This window comes from Pan troglodytes, chromosome 3 (genome assembly GCF_028858775.2).
Source record: "Pan troglodytes isolate AG18354 chromosome 3, NHGRI_mPanTro3-v2.0_pri, whole genome shotgun sequence".
Lineage (NCBI taxonomy): Eukaryota > Metazoa > Chordata > Mammalia > Primates > Hominidae > Pan > Pan troglodytes.
Window position 1 is genome coordinate 161,275,252 of NC_072401.2, and position 20,103 is coordinate 161,295,354.

The 20,103-nt window shown below is 38.8% G+C and overlaps 1 long non-coding RNA gene across 1 annotated transcript in view; it reads left to right on the forward strand.

The window, feature by feature from the left end:
* Positions 1-6,361: 6,361 nt before the first annotated feature.
* The window catches only part of LOC134809843 (uncharacterized), an 86,279-nt gene continuing 72,537 nt past the window's right edge, over positions 6,362-20,103 (forward strand). The window contains exon 1 of the long non-coding RNA XR_010156401.1: positions 6,362-6,441. This is a non-coding gene — a long non-coding RNA (uncharacterized LOC134809843). The remainder of the gene's footprint in view (positions 6,442-20,103) is intronic.

Consider the following 20,103-nt stretch of genomic DNA (forward strand, 5'->3'; position numbering starts at 1 on the left):
GGTATAGGCATCTTATATCCAGTTTTTAATTTAGCTTCCTGGACACTGCAACATAGTCCTGTCCCTTCCCAGAATGTAGTAAAAGTCTGACCTATACCCAGTCTTCGGTTTGTTGGTATTTCATGTAGGGAAGGAAGTGGTGGTTGGACTCATGTGAAGTATACAATGAAAGGATCTCTCAACCCAGCTAATGGAGATCAAAATAACTTGAAGCCAGAACCAAGTAAGAGAATATAATATTTGTAAATAGAAGTGCTCTTCTCCCTCCTTCTAAAGAATTTCAAGTGAAATTGAGAGGGGCAGAAAATTTTCTCTGGGAGTAGGGAAGGGAATGGTGTAGGAGTTTAGACTACACTTGTTTGAATTTTAAAAGAGAGGCAACTCCAGCTGAGTTTTGGGATAGAAGAATAAGAACCATATATATGTTGAAACAGTATAAATGTGGTAACATGGAGAAATTTTTAGATCGTCCTTTAAAGGTTTCACCTTGAACCTAAAGTCATTGTAGCTGCAATGGCATGCACCCTGTATGTATCATCAGAATGGGGCCGGGAGCTGGTAAAGCTTAAAAATGTGCACTTGTACCAGGAAAATGGTTCATTGTGAAAAATCTCAGCTCTCAGATTTCTAGAATTGCTCTGTTTCTACACTGCCACTGTCTTGGCAGCAGGAGGGACAGAGGTGGGATTCTCACTGGTCCTTGGGCTGCCATCCTTATATGTCTGATATAAACTCAGAGAAGAAGCAAAATAGCCCTGTAGAAAATTGAAGTTAGTAAGTGGTCTGAAAAAAATGTGTCTCATCAGCGTTCAATTTTTCATTCTAAGGAAGACATTGATGAAATTCTAGGTGCCATTTCTGAAGTGCCAAGAGGACCAGGGTAGTTCCTCCAGGGTAATGAGCTCTTTTTATTGATGTCTTCATTTATTCACTCATTCTTTTATCAGGGGTATATTTAATACATAAAATGCTTTAGAAAGATGCTGGGTACTGAGTGCATAAAAAGGCAGACATTTAAATAAGGTATTAAAATATTGAGGTAAATGCCAGTAGAAGGCTGTATAAAGTGCTCAAGGGAATGCCAAGAACAGTCAAATAAAATAGTTATGCCTAAAATTGGGGACAGAATGAGATGGGAGAGAAGAAGATAATTTTGCCTATACTACACCCCACCTTTCTTTCTTACAACTCAGAAAATGTGTCTGTTTCTTACTGCTTCCAGGCCCTTCCATCATTCCTTTTAAGACACTTTTTGTTACAAGAATTTCATTGTAGATGGTGGCTTATTGTTTTGTAATTCTTTTTTAGTATTAGGCTTTAGTGAACTGGCCTCAGGGCCCTGATCACTAGCCATAGCATTGCCTCTATAGAGTTTTGAGTTTCAAATGAAACTTGGAAATAGAATTTGCTTTAAGTTGGAATTGTCTGTATGAAAACATTTTAAGTATGAATTCCTAGCTGTTAGGATAAATTTCAAGAATAGGCCTATAGAAAGAAGTGTAACTGTAGTTATAAAAATAATACTGTTTCTACCATTAACTCAAAAAGCTCACAATACCAAATTCAGGCTATCTTACTACTGCTTTAATTCTCTGTATGTACCTTACGCTAGAGAAATTCAGCATTGTTGAGTGGTTCATTAAACACTGGATTTCAAAGTCTACTCCTTTTCCCTCTGAACTGGCGAACTTTTGTTTGGGCGTAATCACGAGTCTGTTGTTTTTTTGATGCACATCTCAAATGCAAACAGTAAATTCTACATTGTGGTTTTAGGCTAGTTTTGTAGCAAGAAAGTAGTCTGACTCAAGCTACTTGTGGTGGATACTGGGATGTGCCACACACATCCCTGTGTTGGACTGAGAGTCATGTTCCCCTAGCTGCTGGGAGTGTTGGCTGCCCATGATTCAAGCTGAGTCCCTCCACAGGAACTGCCCTCAGCAGAAGGGAGCTGCATCATTCAAGATTGCATCTCCTCCCTCTATCTCTTAGCTGTTTGATATGGAGGTAAAAATGTCTGGCTACTTTGCCTCTATCCGGGACAACTCTGAGGGGATATCTGTAGCAGAGAACCATGCATTATTCCATAATAACTCCTGGCATTCTACTGGGCCTTGGTAGAGATGGAGTTTCTGAACCTGTGTCAGGGCCACCCATTATGGGCTGGGTTTGGTCACCAAGTCATTGATGGACAAGATCAACAACAATTTGTCAAAAGATGGAAGCAGTACATTTTAGATATGTCATGAGCTGGTCCAGAAGGCACAAGTAAACCTAGAGCCCTATGTCAGCATCACCACTCTTGCACTGGCATGAATTCCTCAGCTCACTCTTCTGGCCTGTGGAGGATCTTTTATGACCAACTAATTGAAGAAGAAAAAGGCCTAACTTAGTTTATGGATAAACTGGCTTAGTACATGGATGCAAGCTGAGAGTAGCCTGCTGCTTTACTACCACACCACTCAGGTGAGGCTCCCACAATAGCAATAAAAGTTAATGTCCACAGTGGTCAACACTTGTGTGACACCTCCAGTAAAGATATATCTAGATTCCTGGGTAGTGGTGAATGGCTTGTGATTTAAGCAGGTGCTGCAAAGAAGAAAATCAGGAAGAAAGGAGATCTGAGCATGTGGATGCAGGCACAAAGTATAAAGATCTTTGTGTCTCTGTTAATGTCCACTAGAGAACATCCACTATGAGAGACAGTAACAACCAAGTAGAGAGAATGGCCTGCCAGTCGATGTCAGCTAGCCTCTGTCATTCTTTACTCCACAGAAGGCACAATAGAATAGCCATTGTTACATGGGTGAAGGCTATGCTTGGGCCCCAAAGCATGGGCTGCCATTCAGAGGTTGATCTAGCTACTGTTGCTGCTCAATGTCCAATATGTCAGCCACAGAAATAAACACTGAGCCCCTAGTATAGCTCGCTCTCTCCCTCTCTCTCTCTCTTTTTTTTTTTTTGAGATGGAGTTTTACTCCTGTTCCCCAGGCTGCAGTGCAATGGCGTGATCTTGGTTCACTGCAACCTCTGCCTCCAGGGTTGAAGCGATTCTCCTGCCTCAGCCTCCAGAGTATCTGGGATTACAGGCACATGCCACCACACCTAGCTAATTTTTGTGTTTTTAGTAGAGACGGGGTTTCACCATGTTGGCCAGGCTGCTCTCAAACTCTTGACCTCAAGTGATCTGCCCGCCTCGGCCTCCCAAAGTTCTGGGATTACAGGTGTGAGCCATTGTGCCCAGCCACCTCTCTTTAGGAGAACAATAAACCACTTGTTGGCAGCTCGATTACATCGAACTCTTTCCAACATGTAAGAGACAACTGTTCATCTTAACTGGAAATTATGAGATGACACACGTTCTTTTTTAATTTTTTTTTTTGAGATGACACGTATTCTAAATATGGATTTGCTTTTTTCCTTTTCTTGTTTGCAGGGCCTCACTGCCTGAGAGCTTATACAATGTTTGATCTACCAACATGGTGCTCTGTATCATATCACTTGAGACCTAAGGACCCACTTTATGGTAAAGGAGGAAGACAGTGGGCACATGACCACAGGACACAATTGTCCTTTAACATACCATGCCACATAGAATATCCTGCCCAATAGAGTGATGGAATCGACTTTGAAGCTCATCTCAGGTGCCAGCTTGAAGATGAAACCCTTTGAGGAGAAGGCCCAGTACATATTATATACCATAAGACAGTGAGTGATTTGTGAAGTAGAAATGGCCCTGTTTGTAATAACTTTCAGTGATCTGCTTGGATAGTTTGTACTTCCTGTTCCTGCAATTTTAGGTACTGAACATTTCCATCAGGAAATACAGAAAGAACTCCTTTAAACTTTCAGCTATGGATACCACCTAGTCACTTTGGATTTCCTGTGTTAACAGACCAGTAGACAAGGAGAGGAGTAGTGATATTGGCAAGAAAGTTAACCTTGATCACTAAGATGAGGTAGAGTGGCAGCTACATGATAGCGGTAGGGAAGAACCTATTTAACATTCAGATGATCCACTGTGGCATCTCTTGGTACTTCCCTGGTCAGTTTTAATGATAAATGTCCAAGTACAGCAACCACCTACTGAAAAGCACCTGGTGTGTAAGGGCTCAGATTCCTCAGGGATGAGGGTCTGGGTTGCCTCAAGAGGTAAGCTATTTTGGCCACATAGTTGTGAGGTGTGTAGCAGATGAGGAAGAAGGGGAATACCAGTTAGAGTCTCAACACTAGCTGCAATGTTTGCTGGAATTTGTTCTTTTGTAAGTTTCTCCAGAAAAGATGACCAACTAAAAATCTGAAGGAGTTCTTCCTGTGTAGGCTGGTAGATGAGGGGAGTGTGTGGTGCACGTACTATATGATGCAAGCAGATCTAAATGGTACAAAGGATGGGCTTTAGTGGATGCTGTGGTGAGCTTCCCAGCTGTACCTTTCAGGACAGAAGCACTTATTCCCCAGCTGCAAGGACTATTGGCTGGTGATGGTTCATAGATGAGCCTCTCTCTGGGAATTTTCCTTGCCAGTAGAAGCTCTCTAATCCAAGCCACTTCCCCTGTCTGGGGAAACTTTTGCCTAATGCTGGCCCATGTAGGGCACATAAAGGCCTAGGCTCTGTTGCTTCCGTTGCAGGCCAACCCTGAAGGGCTATCCCAGCTCCAGAGCTTCTCATAGGATGCCAGAGGCTTCTGATAAATAGCTATATTGCAGTTTGACTTCTTGCTCTGCCCAATCTTGCTTTCCCACATCTTTAGAGGTGTTGTTTCCCAACACACTCTCCAATAAATTTCTTATACACAAGTCTCTGCTACATAACTCATTTTCCCGGGAAGCTGACCCTGATCTAAGATTATTTAAAGAGTGCACGCTAAGGGAATGCTGAACTCTCCAGATTCAGGAAGCCAGGGAATCATGGAAGAGCTCGGCCATGTGGAGCCTCCTTTTCAGAAGAGCTTGATCTTCATTTCAGGGATTTACCATTAATATGAATTAGCTGTGCTGTTTGAGCCTGCTCCTGTCTACCTTCCAAATGCTTCACATGCTCCCAGATCAAATGGTGTAGAGATAGAATCTGATTGGTTCAGCTGATAACCATCCTTCTGTGTAGATGAATCCCTCCACATTTTTCCATTGGACAATACCAGCTAATGGATGGCTGCTTTCAGGATACACAGATACTGTTGGTCCTGTCAGTGAGGCCTGGGTGGAGTCATCCTTAGACATGAACTGTTTGCCTGAGGTCCCTTAGTAGAGCCCCCAGACATGGGGAACTCTGTGAAGACTGTTTAGTATATTTATCAACAAAGAACTGGAAAACATTCTCTTCATGAAAACAGCAAACTTTTTTTTTTTCTAGGACATTTATATTTCTACTGCTGTGCTTTCTGGACTATCAGATTTTTGGATTGAAAAATTTTGTTTGGATATCAGATCAAGTACTTATTGTATGATTTATTTAAGAGCCCTTTTATGAAATCAGTGTATATATACACCCAATTAGTCGGAGTGTTGTGATAAGTAAATAAATAGTGGAAGTAATGTGCTGAGCACAATGCCTGGCATATAGTAAGCCCCCAGCAAATCACAGGGGTCGTGGGTGACTGTAGTTTTTATTTTCATTACTTGCCATCCTTCAGTCTGGGAAACTTTTTTTCATTTTAATGATATTTCAGTAGTAAACCTCTGACACTTCTTTCAAGGAGAAAGATTTGCTTTGGAAACTCTCAGCCAGTTATTTCCATCTCTATGCTCTTAGGTCTGTAGTCAATGTTTTTCAATTTCTAGGGGTTAAATGAGGACACCAAAATATTGTTAGCATAGTATATAGTTCTAAGCCTTTTGGTTCTATTTGGTTAAGTGCTTTATGATCCATTTTATTTGTTAGTCCCAACACAGCCTTATGAAGTGCATGTTTATTCTTATTTTTACTCCATAGATGTTTTTTAATTAGCCTAGGCGAGTTCATGCAACCTTAAGAAGGTCAGTGTTGGTGCATAAATTCAATTCCTTCAAATCCTGGAATTTTACCTTGTCCTTTGGGCCTTGCTGTTTTTCCTGATTTCTGTGTTTTTGACATGGTTATAGATGTAAGCTATAGTTCAAAGGGAAAAAAGCAAAGAAATCAATATGACTTTTTAATGAAAGAAGTTAAATCAAGCAAGACCCCATCAGCTCAGCATTAAATTAAATAGATTTTTTAAAGTTTTACTTTATGAATGTCAATTTCTGAAATTTTCGCACTTTCTCTATTTTTCCTTTGCAAATTCATTAAATGTCAGACTACTAAAATAATTTACATTTTAAATATTTGACTTCTTATGATTTGACTTCTCACCAAAAAAGTTATGAAGTCTTTTTCTTGGCAGGTCCTTTTCTGCTGCTTTCAGAACAATGTGAAAATCTGCACTGTTCTCACCTTCTATCAAAGGAAATGAGAGAATTACAGAGGTAATGCGTTTGGAAATGCTAATATTATATAATGCTAGGCAATTTTGAGATCTTAAAATGAAGCTTTGGCTCTTCAGAAGCCCAAGAGAAGGGCTTTTGTGGAAGAGGATTTTGAAAGTGTGAGGCAAACTTTTGAAAGTCAAAGAGTTTAATGAAAAGGCAGCAGTCTTTGTCCTATCCCTTCATACCCCTAGTTTTGAGATACAGATGCAACTCTTTTCAACTGTTTTAACTGCATATTTCTAAATAAGTAAATAATATTATTTTTATTTTTAAACATCATCTAATGAAATGGACTGTATTGACTTCTTAGAGATGCAGATTATTATCTTTTATGCTGTAGCAAATTATTCCAAAACGTAGAGGTTTGATACAACAACCATTTATTTTGTCATAGTTTCTCCAGGTCAGAAATGTGAGTGTAACTTAGCTGAGTATCTCTAGCTCAAGATGTCCCATGAAATTGCAGTCAAGCATTGACTGGAGCTGTGATTTCATCTGAAGACTCATCTAAGAGAAGAAACACTTTCAAGCTCACACTTGGAAAAAGCAGGTTCCTTACAGGCTGTTGGGTTGAGGGTTTTATGTCCTTGCTGGGTTTTGGCTGTGGAGGCCTTCCTCCATTCCTTACCATGCAAGTCTCTCCATAAGGCAGCTTATGACATAGCACTGGTTTTTCTCAGAATGAGCAACAGTGAGAGCAAGAGAGAGCAGAAAAGTTGAAGCCCCAGTTCTCAATCTTTTTCTTTTTCTTTTCTTTTCTTTTTTTTTTGAGACAGAGTTTCACTCTTGTTGCCCAGGCTGGAGCACAGTGGTGTGATCTCAGTTCAGTGCAACCTCTGCCTCCCAGGTCCAAGCAATTCTTCTGCCTCAGCCTCCTGAGTAGCTGGCATTACAGGCATGCACCACCAAGCCCACCTAATTTTTTTTTTATTATTGTAGAGATGGGGTTTCACCATGTTGGCCAGTCTGGTCTCGAACTCCTGACTTCAGGTGATCTGCCGGCCTCGGCCTCCCAAAGTGTTGGGATTGCAGGCATGAGCCACTGTGCCTGGCCGTCTTCAGTCTTTTTCTAACCTAATATTGTTCCATACCATCTGCCATATTCTGTCACAGTCAGTAAGTCCAGCCCACACTCAAATCAAGAGGATTAAACAAGGGCTTGAATTCCAGAAGGCGGACATTATCGGGAGCAATCTAGAAGCTGCCTTCCATAGTTCATCCTCTGGATCCCAGTAATTCATGTCCATCCCACATGCAAATACATCCATTCTCAACCAATATCTCCCAAAGTTTCATCTCATAGCATCAGCTCAAATTCCAGAGTCTTAAGTCAGGTCCAAGTGTGGATGGGATTCACCAGGTACCATTCCTTAAGTACAGCCCATATCCTTTCAATTTGTAGACCTGTGAAAGAGGCAAATTTCCTCTAGTTTCCACACCCCTTGTAAAATGGTGGAAGAGATGTAGGCTGGCTACCTGTTACAAACATTTCTTTTGAAAAAAAGGGAAAATCGGGAACATAAGACAGTCATTGCTTGTTGGGAATTGTAAACTCCAGCAAAACAAATGTTTAAAGATTAATTAGATCTCGAGGCCTGAACTATTGTTCATAACATTTGGTCCTGCTCTCTGGGCTCTTGGTTTCAGCTCTTTGTCTCCTTTCTTTTTCATAAAAAATACCATGTGTTTACATTTGAGTAGTTTTCTCTTCCTATCTGGGATTTTGACTGTGTTCCAAATACTGTCTGTTTTGTAGATTCTTCCCTTATCTCCTTATTCCTTGTGTCACCAGTTTCCTATTCAAAGTCTAAGCTAATGGGTCTGTTTGATAAAGCCCAGGCTTCATTGACCTACCTACTAGGGAAGCTGGGGAAGTACTTAAATCTTTACTTTCTTGAGTAGGATTCTGAGTTTTCTAAGACCTAAAAGATTGAGAATTTCCCCACACAGGGGTGGGATTTAGATATTGGTCAGTCAAAAGAATGAGAAATGTTCCTTATAGTCATCTTTTGAGGTTAAAAATGCATTTTCTTATATGTATGTATCTTTGACGTGTACTATCTTTATACTCATACCTTATAATTATTTTTATTTAATTTATTTTTCTTCAGCTTATTTTAAGTTCGGGGGTACACGTGCAGGATGTGTGGGTTTGTTACCCAAATACTGTCTGTTAGGTAAACGTGTGTCATGGTGATTTGCTGCACGGATCAACCTATCACCTAGGTATTAAGCCCAGCATCCATTAGCTATTCTTCTTGATGCTCTTCCTCCCTCTGCCATTCCTGACAGGCCCCAGTGTGTGTTGTTACCCCAATGTGTCCATGTGTTCTTATCATTCAGCTCCCACTTATAAGTGAGAACATGTGGTGTTTTGTTTTCTGTTCCTGCATTAGTTTGCTGGGATTAATGGCTTCTAGCTTCATCCATGTCCCTGAAAAGGACATGATCTCATTCCTTTTTATGACTGCATAGTATTCCATGGTGTATATGTACCACATTTTCTTTATCCAGTCTATCACTGATGGGCATTTGGATTGGTTCTATGTCTTTGCTATTGTGAATAGTGCTGCAGTGAACATACACGTGCATGTATCTTTATAACACAATGATTTATATTCCTTTGGGTATATAGCTGGTAATGAGATTGCTGGGTCAAATGGTATTTCTGCTTCTAGATCTTTGAGGAATCGCACACTGTCTTCCACAATGGTTGAACTAATTTACACTCTCACCAACCATGTAAAAGCATTCCTTTTTTTGTACAACCTTGCCAGCATCTGTGGTTTCTTGACTTTTTAAGAATAGCCATTCTGACTGGTGTGAGACGGTGTATTAGTCAGGGTTCTCTAGAGGGACAGGATTAATAGGATAGATGTATATATGAAAGGGGATTTATTAAGGAGTGCTGACTAATGCTATCACAAGGTGAAGTCCCACAATAGGCTGTCTGCAAGCTGAAGAGCAAGAAAGCCAGTCTGAGCCCCAAAACCTCAAAAGTAGGGAAGCCAGCAGTATAGCCTTCAGTCTCTGGTGTAAGTCCAAGAGTCCAAAATCTGAAGAAACTGGAGTCCAATGTTTGAGGGCAGGAAGCATTCATCATGGGAGAAAGATGAAGGCTGGAGGACTCAGCCAGCCTGGTCCTTCCACGTTCCTCTACCTGTTTTATCCTAGCCACTCCAGCAGCTGATTAGATGGTATCCACCCAGACTGAGGGTGGGTCTGCCTCTCCCAGTCCACTGACTCAATTGATAATCTCCTTTGGCAACACCTTTACAGACACACCCAGGAACAATATTTTCCATCCTTCAATCAATTAAGTTGACACTCAATATTAACTATCAGAGATGGTTTCTCATTGTGGTTTTGAGTTGCATTTCTTTAATGATCAGTGATGTTTAGCTTTTTTTCATGTTTGTTGGCTGCATGAATGTCTTCTTTTGAGAAGTGTCTGTTCATTTTCTTTGCCCACTTTTTTTTTTTTTTTTGAGATGAAGTCTCACACTGTCGCCCAGGCTGGAGTGCAGTGGCATGATCTCGGCTCACTGTAAGCTCCGCCTCCCAGGTTCATGCTGTTCTCTTACCTCAGCCTCCCGAGTAGCTGGGACTATAGGCGCCCACCACCACATCCGGCTAAGTTTTTGTATTTTTAGTAGAGATGGGGTTTCACCGTGTTAGCCAGGATGGTCTCGATCTCCTGACCTTGTGATCCACCTGCCTTGGCCTCCTAAAGTGCTGGGATTACAGGCTTGAGCCACTGCGCCTGGCCTGCCCACTTTTTAATTTTTTTTTTTTTCCTTTTAAATTTGTTTAAGTTTCTTGTAGACTCTGGATATTAGACCTTTGTCAGATGGGAAGATTGCAAAATTTTTCTCCCATTCTGTAGGTTGTCTGTTCACTTTGATGATAGTTTCTTTTGCTGTGTAGAAGTTCTTTAGTTTAATTAGATCCCATTTGTCAATTTTTGCTTTTGTTGCAGTTGCTTTTGATGTTTTTGTCGTTTATTTTATTTTAAATTCAAAGAGATGAAACTCAGAACAAAGTGCCACAGTCAAGCAAAAAAAAAAAAAAAAAAAAAAGAATTAACTGGAAATGTATGTACTTATGAATTAAATTAAAAAACTAATATTTGTGTTTAGTGTCTTTCTCCAAGAAGCTCTAACTAGTCAGAGTGCAGGGGAAGATTTTGGGATTTTGTCAGTATGTACTCACTTGGGGATCAATTTTGAGATACCATTTACGCTCAATACCCAACATTGCTATTTCTTGCATGACATATGATTGACCTTTGGGAAGAGAAGTCTGATCTTACATTTTAGATTAAGGGCAGTTGTATGTATTGCCTAATGCTCATCAAGCATTAAATTAGAGGTAGACTCAATTTCTCAATGTTCTATTAGTGGGAGATTGAAAATTCAACTTTCTGAGGAGTTTCTACTAAAAAAAAACTTTTGGATGTTTAGGAGTCAGATAAAACCAATGCGACCTTTTTCATTCATTGCTATATTTCCAAACTTTGATGGGAAAATACAGATTCCAGGTTGTTTAATTATAAAAGACCTTTGATTTATACATTTTGTACTTTTTATTATACTTTTTGGAATATACTTCCTTGATTTTCCTGGTATTTTTGACAAATGAAACATGCTTTCTTGAATGTAAGGACAGAAAATACTTTCTCTGCAACATCACAGGAGGCTTTTTTTTTTTCCATTTTAAAAATTGTGATAAAATACACATAACATAAAAATCACCATCGTAAGCATTTTTAAGTGTAAAGTTCAGGGGTATTAAGTACATTTACATTGTTGTTCAGCTATCACAACATCCATCTTCAGAACTCTTTTCATCTTGCAAAATTGAAACTTTCTACCCATGAAACAATAACCTGCAATTTCCTCTTCCTCCAGCCTCTGGCAACAAACATTCTACTTTTCGTCTTTATGATTTTGGACTATTTAAGTACCTCCTATCAGTGAAATCATAAATATTGTGTCTTTTCAACTGGCTTATTTCACTTGGCATAATGTCCTCAAGGGTTCATCCATGTTGTCACATATGTCAGAATTTCCTTCCTTTTTAAGGCTGAATAATATTCCATTGTATGTAGATACTACATTTTGCGTATCCATTCGTCTGTTGATGGCCATTTGGATTGCTTTCACATTTCAGCTATTGTGAATAATGCTGCTATGAACATGGGTATACAAATAGCTCTTTGAGAAACAGGCAGCTTTTGCTTCATTACTTTAGGTTGATTGCTTGGAAATAGCTGCTACTGGAACAACACTTGTAATTTACAAAATAACCAAGAAAGCTGATTATATTAGCTAGGGTTTCAGTAGAAAGCAAAATTCAACTCAAGTGATGCAAGATATTTTGATCAAGAGAATAATACAGAGGTATGTGTTTTAGGGTGTACTGGGGGTTAAGGAAATTAATAAGGAGTGTTGAGATACCCAGACATTAGCAACAGCAGGAAGCAGTTAGCATCTTTAGTTGTCAATGGGCAAGGGGAGGAAATAGTGTTAACAGAACCTACTGAGAGCTGCAGCTACAGAGAAGGAACCATGGACAGTAGCTGAACCCATGAAAAGATGCAGCTATTGCCATAAAAGTGGCCCAGAGTGGGCAGGCATGGGAACAAAATACCGCAACCTCTTTTTCCTCCTGCCCTCCAATCTTTTGCTAATAAATCCCATTGGTTGAGTCTAATCAGAAGCCAGCTAGCAAGAGCTAGCTGTCCAGGGTGACATATTGGTCAGTCCTATATTGATCAGTCTCATGGGAAGGAGGAGGGTGGAAAAGGACAAAAGAATGGATGAGGAAGGGTTCTTCCATAGATAAACATTTTCAACTTTCAGAATTTGTGCTTAGGGATAGCTGACTTATTCTTCTCTTACAACTGAAAAAGTTTTATTCAATCTTTTTTTCTCTCTGCTGAGACACAAGGAAATGAGGCACACATTATTTATGAGCTTACTTTGTTTTTCATGGCAATGTGCCTTTAGAGACTGAATCACTGAATCAGAAAGTAGAATGACCAGAAATGGATCATTTCATACTGTGTACTAAAAGACACAAGCATTTGAAACTTGCTTATATCAAGCCCACTCCCAAGAAAGAATAGGAGGCTGTAGTCACAGCTCCTGTGCCTGGCCAGTGTTCCTGCATGGGTGAGGAGAAATGCTGACTGAAGAAACTGAGCTGAAACCAAAGAGAATCTGTCAAAGTGATGAAAAATGAACTGTATAGGCTTCAGACACACTACATGACCAGATGGGTAAATTAGGAATTGTTTGAAGAAGCTTCTGTAAGGGAGATGTGACTGAAGAAAATTATTTTATGATGTGCAAAATGCAAAAGGTGGTGTATATATGTGTGTGTCTGGGGGAAGGGTGAAAAGCAAATGGGGATTAGTAATACTGAAGGCCACACACAAACAGAGAGTGTAAGAATACTAACAGTTTCCCATTATTTAGGAGGATTGTGACACTCTTTAAAAACCAATGGTGAGAGAATTTCTATATTCATAGAACTTTTACCACTTTTTTTTTTTTTTTTTTTTTTTTTTTTTTACTGTTTCTTTCATTGCGTAGAACTTGCATCAATATCTTATCAATTCCCCAATTCTCCAGAAAGGCAATGGCAGAGTATAGGCAATTACAGGGCTGCATTTGCACATAACAGAGTCAGAGATAGACTCAGATTCTGATCCAAATTTATATTTCAACAAAACTTCCTGCTTCTGAGTTCATTGCTGAATAAGTAGATCTTGCTGCCTTTCATTGCATTATACTACATCTGCCCTTTTGATGTAAACACACATGTCTATCATATCTTTCCAATGCAATTTGCAATGAGTGACCCCATTTCAAAGCAATATTTGTTTAGCAAAGACAGTTTGCCTTGGCAAAGTTTTCTAAATAATTCATAGATGATTTCTACTGAGAAAGAAATATTGGTCTCAGTGCATAAAAAGTAAGTAGCCAATGTCTATCTTAAACTAGACAAAAAGGGTATTCATTAAGGGTTACAGTCTGTAATCAAAATTTGGAAATAAATTAGTGCAATTCTCAAAATGCCATTAGCTGTCACATAAGGTGACAAATAATTTAAAAAGGCTTTCCTAATGGGAATTCTATTACAACTTGGAATTCTAAGCCTACTGGTGATGGGGTATTGAGAATTTGGGACCATCTATACTTACACGTTCAATGAACATTATAGCAATATGTAAACCCGTCTTTCAGCTAATATGCTATCAAATTACCCCTGGCTATTTACGAATTTAAAATAAAAATAAAAAGTGAAGTCCGGATGTGGTGGCTCACACCGGTAATCCCAGCAATTTGGGGGGCCGAGGCAGGTGGATCACCTGAGGTCACGAGTTCTAGACCAGCCTGACCAACATGGTGAAACCCTGTCTCTACTAAAAATACAAAAATTAGCCAGGCCTGGTTGTGTGCACCTGTAATCCCAGCTACTCAGGAGGCTGAGGCAGGAGAATCGCTTGAACCCAGACGGCAGAGGTTGCAGTGAGCCAAGATCATGACACTGCACTCCAGCCTGGGCAACAGAGCGAATCTCTGTCTCAAAAAAAAAAAAAAAAAAGTAAATGAGAAAGATGCAAGAAATGCTGGAAATCAGGAGTTGCTAGTTGACCTCAGCCACCAGCAAACCGTGTGGCTCTTCAGAACTGTTCTGATTTCAAAAATTTTGTCATGTAATTCTGTGACAAAAATTAAACGGAATTTTAGCTCCCAACATTTGTCTTAATGAAATTGGTTATTTGATGTCCCTAAGTAAACTAATAACTAACTTAGAACTCTTTATTTACCAGGACTTTGAAGAAATTGATTGTAGAAAAAAGTCAATCCCCAAACAAATCAAATTTTATGTGAATATTATGCATTTTATGGATATCTCCTAATGTGAATACATTTAGTCCTCTCATCCACTTGAAGTTCTCAAAAACTTCATGCTGTCTTTGCTTTTGGGCCTTTAGTTATGCTTTTTGCTCTCCCTATTTCCTATCTTTACCTGGATAAATCATACTTATCCTGAATCCCTTCCAAAACTGGATTGACCATGAATGAACCCTCATAATATGTAGGTAGCATATCTTTGTCAAGATAGGCTAGTTTTCTATTAGTAATAAATAATCACAAATTCTCATTAGATTTAACGTAACAAATCTTTAATTTCAGCCTATTCTACATATCCAGTGCTGGTTTGCTGGAGGTTTCTGCTCATTGCAGTTACTCAGGAACCCTGGCAATGGCAGCTTCACTTGAGATACACTTCCATGATCACCTCAGTGGTGAATTGTGTCCTGACTCCTGAAGTATTCATTGTAAATTACACATCACTGCTACTCATGTATTATTGGCCAAAGAAAGACATGTGGCCAATCTCATTAACTTTATTATTTGTTGAGCAGCACTGGTGACTCCAAAATAGCACAGTGGTAAAGAGCAGCACTTTGGCATTCAATAAATTGAGCTCAAATTCTGTCTCTCACCCTTGCTGGATGTAACTTCCGGCAAGTTATTTAATCTTTCTTTTGTCTATTTCTCAGCTGTAAAATGGTTCTTATAATAGTATATACTTATTGGGTTTTGAAAGTTAAACCTGTTAATACAGGCAAAACATTGTATTAACAAAATATTATACAGTGCTTGACATTACATTGAATCAATATTAGCTATCATTTTACCTCATATTTAGTTTTTACTGCCTTATAATTTTTGTTTCTAGGACAGTCCCCTCTACAGGAGTGTAAGCTCTGTGTTAGTGGAACTTTCCTTGTTGAGTGTTGCGCCCTTAGTGTTCATAGAGGAGGAACGCAACGGGCATTTTATTCCCTTTGAGTTTCAGAAGTCTGTACAGCTATTTCAGGTCATTACGGTATTACTTATGGAACTTCTGCCTCATTGAAGCAAATTGCACATGGTCACATGAAAAAATTAATTTCACCTTCTCACACACACAACCTACTGCAGCGTGCCTTATCCACCGAGATAATTTGGTTTAGTTAGTAAACAAAATTTGATTTAGCTGTTTATTAAAATAAGTAAATGACTGCTTTCTACTTGTTTATATTTTATCTTCAGAACTTTTATTTCTAAGACAGTTGAGGAGAATTGTGAAAGAAGAGTAGACTCTTCACACTCTTGGTTTCATTAAAAATAAAATAGTTCCATAGTTCTAAAAATGGAAAATATTTCTCCAAATGTTTTCAATAAACATTCATACACAATATATGAATCACACAGAGTAGAGTTTAAATGACATGTGGGTAACAGGAACATATCAAACTTCAATACAATTACACTCACAATTTGATTCAGCAAGGCGAGAAAAACAGGTTACTTAAAAACTGTCAGAATTGCAGTACAGGGTTGTTGACAGCTGTGAAGAAAAGTTGAATAACACTGAGCTGAAAAGGTCAACGTTTCTTGTTGATATTGGTTGGTGGGATGGGAAGGGCCTTTGGGATTGTCAAAGGCCACCCTCCAGAGATATATATTGCGGTGGAAGTTTTAGAGGTCAGACTTCCTGAGATAAGGAGCGGAACTGGTTTCCTCACAATAGTTCTGAACTCGGAGGTCATTCATATACTGTTTTGAATCACGTTTCCCCTAAAGGCTCAAATAGAGAATATAGGTTAATAAAACTGAGTAACGGTAAGGTTTGCAGGAGACATGGGAATCATTATTCTGTTCCTTTTAACTGAGTTTAATACCTTGTTTGGAGAGAAAGTAAAAATACAGGAAAACTAGTAAAGGAACTTATGGCCAAAAAATAAATAAACTCATCAGGGTTCAGTATTTTTTTTTCATTACAAACTCTATCACTGTGACTCACCTTTAAAGGCCTTGTGATTTTTGAAGGTGAATCTATATTCCAAATAAAATAGTTGGTTATTGTCAAATAATTTTAGCGTTTGATGCAAAAATTAAATAATTCTAATATTAAGATGAAAACCGGTTAATAAAGAAATGTATCTTTTTGGCCAATAATTCTGACATGTGCCATTCCACATTGCTTTGCATCCCAGGAGTTTAGAATACTTTGTGGAATGCATCACTATCCCTAGTAGTTAAGTTTTAATCCACATACTGCTTTTTCTTAATTTGATGGATATAGATGTTTACACTGTAAAGCTACATAATGATAAGCATTGGGGTAAATAAAAATGTATCTACATTTCCCATTAAAAAACAGACCTAGAGATTGTAAGATTGGTGGTTTAAATCAATTTTTAAAAAAATCTTTCATCCAGATATTAGCATTGTGCAAACTTGGGTTAGAAAATAATTTCCACATTTTAGGCCAGTGGCAGACCCAGGGCTACTCGGATCCTCTAAAACTAAGCTTAATATGGTGGCAGTAGTTAGATTAACCAGCAATGTGAGTTACCAGATCTCATGCCAGTTGTGCTTCCACCTTTCCTGACATTCTTGAGCCACATGGGTTGATTGCAGGCTGGGGTGAGTTGGAACTGCTGAATCCTTAAGCGGTCCAATTTTGTTACAGTCATAAATGATATTAGCCAACCATTATTAATCACTTGCTATGTTCTTGGCTCTTTTCTAATAATTTTGCATGTGTTAACTCATTGACCACTCACACTTCAGTCATTATTATGAGGCACTTTTATCTCTGTTTTGCCGATGAGTTAGCAGAGATAGAGAGAGGTTTTTCCTAAACTTGCCCAAATCACTATGCTGGTAAGCGGTGGAGCCGGATAAAAATTCAAGAGGTCTTGTTCCAAAGTCATTGGTCCTTAAGTTTTAAATTATGTTGTCGGCTTAGCTTCTTGATTCTCAACCATGTGGATGTATTACTGCGAAATATCCTCTGAGTTCAAAATTGTGTGTATTTACAACATTTATTAATATTAGTAACTAACTAAACATATATTTAAATGAGAATGCTCACTAATTTGAAAAATAGTACTATAGCAGGAATGTAATACAGTTTTATTTATTTTATTGTTTTACCTATTTATTTATTTATTTTTTATTTTTTAGACACAGGGTCACACTGTCACCCAGGTTGGAGTGTAGTGATGTGATCATAGCTCACTGCAGCCTTGAACTCCTGGGCTCAAGTGAGCCTCCTGCCTCAGCCTCCGGAGTAGCTGGGACTACAGACATGCACCACTATGCCTGGCTAATTTTTAAATTTTTAAATGTTTAGCAGAGACAAACTCTTGCTCTTTTGTCCTGGCCTGAAGCTCTCCTTCTGCCTTGACCTCCCAAGTTACAGGCGTGAGCTGTCACACCTGGCTGCAATTTTAATCTGTTGGAAAAAAAATCTGCTATTTCAGCCTACCCTTCCCCAGCCCACATTGAGTCTGTTTCTTGTAAAATTTTTTTGATGTATTAAATATTTTTATTTGGTGTTTTGTGAAAAGTTTAAAGCAAATATGAAAAAATTTTAATTCTTAGCATTTAAATAATGACAGTTGAAGTTTATCTGTATGTACATCAAGTAACTTGTTATTTCAATAATTTCTTCTTAGAGACTAGATAGAAATATACTATCAGTTGTTTTTCACTTACTTTTTTATGAAATGAGAATGGGGATGAAGGTCAGGAGTAAGAAAGTGGGATTTAAGTTTCACGGTGGCTCATGCCTGTAATCCCAGCACTTTGGGAGGCCAAGGCAGGTGGATCACCTGAGGTCAGGAGTTCGAGAGCAGCCTGGCCAACATGGAAAAACCCCGTCTCTATTAAAAATACAAAAACTAGCTGGGCGTGGTGGCGGTTACCCGTAATCCCAGCTACTCGGGAGGCTGAGGCGGGAGAATTACTTGAACCCAGGAGGTGGAGGTTGCAGTGAGCCGAGATCACTCCAGCCTGGCTGACGAGCGAAATTCCATCTCAAAAAAAAAAAAAAAATACTAGTGACCTTGTATCACATTTGCAATATGAAAATGCAAAATGACTTGTACAATTTTTTTATTATCAAATAAAATATTCGGCAACAGATAAGAAAAATAAACGTACATATTAATTGAAAGAATTATGTGTCTAATTTATTTTGCTAGTTGTGAGTTAATAGAATACATGACATTGGATTCTCTGTATTTCTAAAATGGAAGATGATTATCACAGACCTGGGTGAAACAAATGGGAACCTGGGTAAAGAGGCTAAACAATTATTTTTCTCAAAATAGGAATACAAAACCCCTACAAGTAAACATGTACATTTTTTCAGTATTCACTTAGTGTAGCCAAATGTCTAATTGCATGTCTGCCTTTTCCATTTGTAATATTCCAGGATTCCAGGCAGGTGGCATGCTAGATGATGTTTATCATAATTATGCTGCATCTTACCATCTGAATAGGAAAACTATTGAATATTGCACATAAATATTTCAATGTAATAAAATTGCATATCAGGACATACATAGAAAGGTAAAGAAGATGTGAGCATAGCATTAGATAGATTACTAATAGTGACAATATAATTTCTGACAATATAATTTCTTGAAATATTAACAGTGTTGTTCCTTTTCGTCTACCCTTAGACTCTGAACAAGAGTAGAGTAGATGTTCAGAGCCGGGCGCAGTGGCTCACACCTGTAATCCCAGCACTTTGGGAGGCCGAGGCAGGCGGATCACGAGGTCAGGAGATCAAGACTATCCCCGCTAACACGGTGAAACCCTGTCTCTACTAAAAATACAAAAAAATTAGCTGGGTGTGGTAGCAGGCGCCTGTAATCCCAGCTGCTCGGGAGGCTGAGGCAGGAGAATCACTTGAACCCGGGAGGCAGAGGTTACAGTGAGCCGAGATGGTGCCACTGTACTTCAGCCTGGGCGACTGAGTGAGACTCTGTCTCAAAATAAATGAATGAATGAATGACTTGTGATCAACAGGAAGCATAATACACCGAGTATGTGGGCTCGTCTGTCCACCTCAGACTCCGTGGGAGGTGGTGGATTTAATGAAATGCTGTTTCCTGTTATGCAAGAGTATTTGGTAATTTAATATTGACTCTATTGGTACAGAAAGTGCTGTGAGATCTGACACTGGTGATCACAGAACTGTATTCACCTGAACCAGTTCCCACATTTTACAAGTGAGAAAATGGAGGCGCAGAGAAAATGATTTGCCCAACTAAGACAGCCAGTTAGTAGCAGAGTCAGGAACAGAATCCAGGTCTTCTGACTTTCAATCTTGTATTCTTTCTACTTTATTATGGTGAAATGGATTTTTTCTCTTTTGTACTTTTTCTTTCCTTTTGTGCAGGTCATTATATGCTGATGTTTCAAGCAGAGGAATTGAATTTTTCATTATAATTTTAATAAGGTGCCACAAAACTGAAATTCACATTTGAATTCCAATTTCCTTTCTTAAACCATAAAATGTGCTGAATAGTAAAAACAAATCTAACCACATAAGTTACCGTTGTGTCTGGGCTTCCCAATTTTAATGGTCATGTACATGTTACTATAAATCAAAACACCTCTCTTACTGTACTCTTTTAAGGATTATGATTCTATATACAGCTAATTATCAGCCCTGCCAATATTTTGACTAATTTTGTTTTCTTCTGGTTTCAATACTTCTAGTTGAGGCCTCGAAAATCTCTCTGGATTCCTTGAAGATGAGCAAAACATTTGTCAGGAAGACTGAATATGT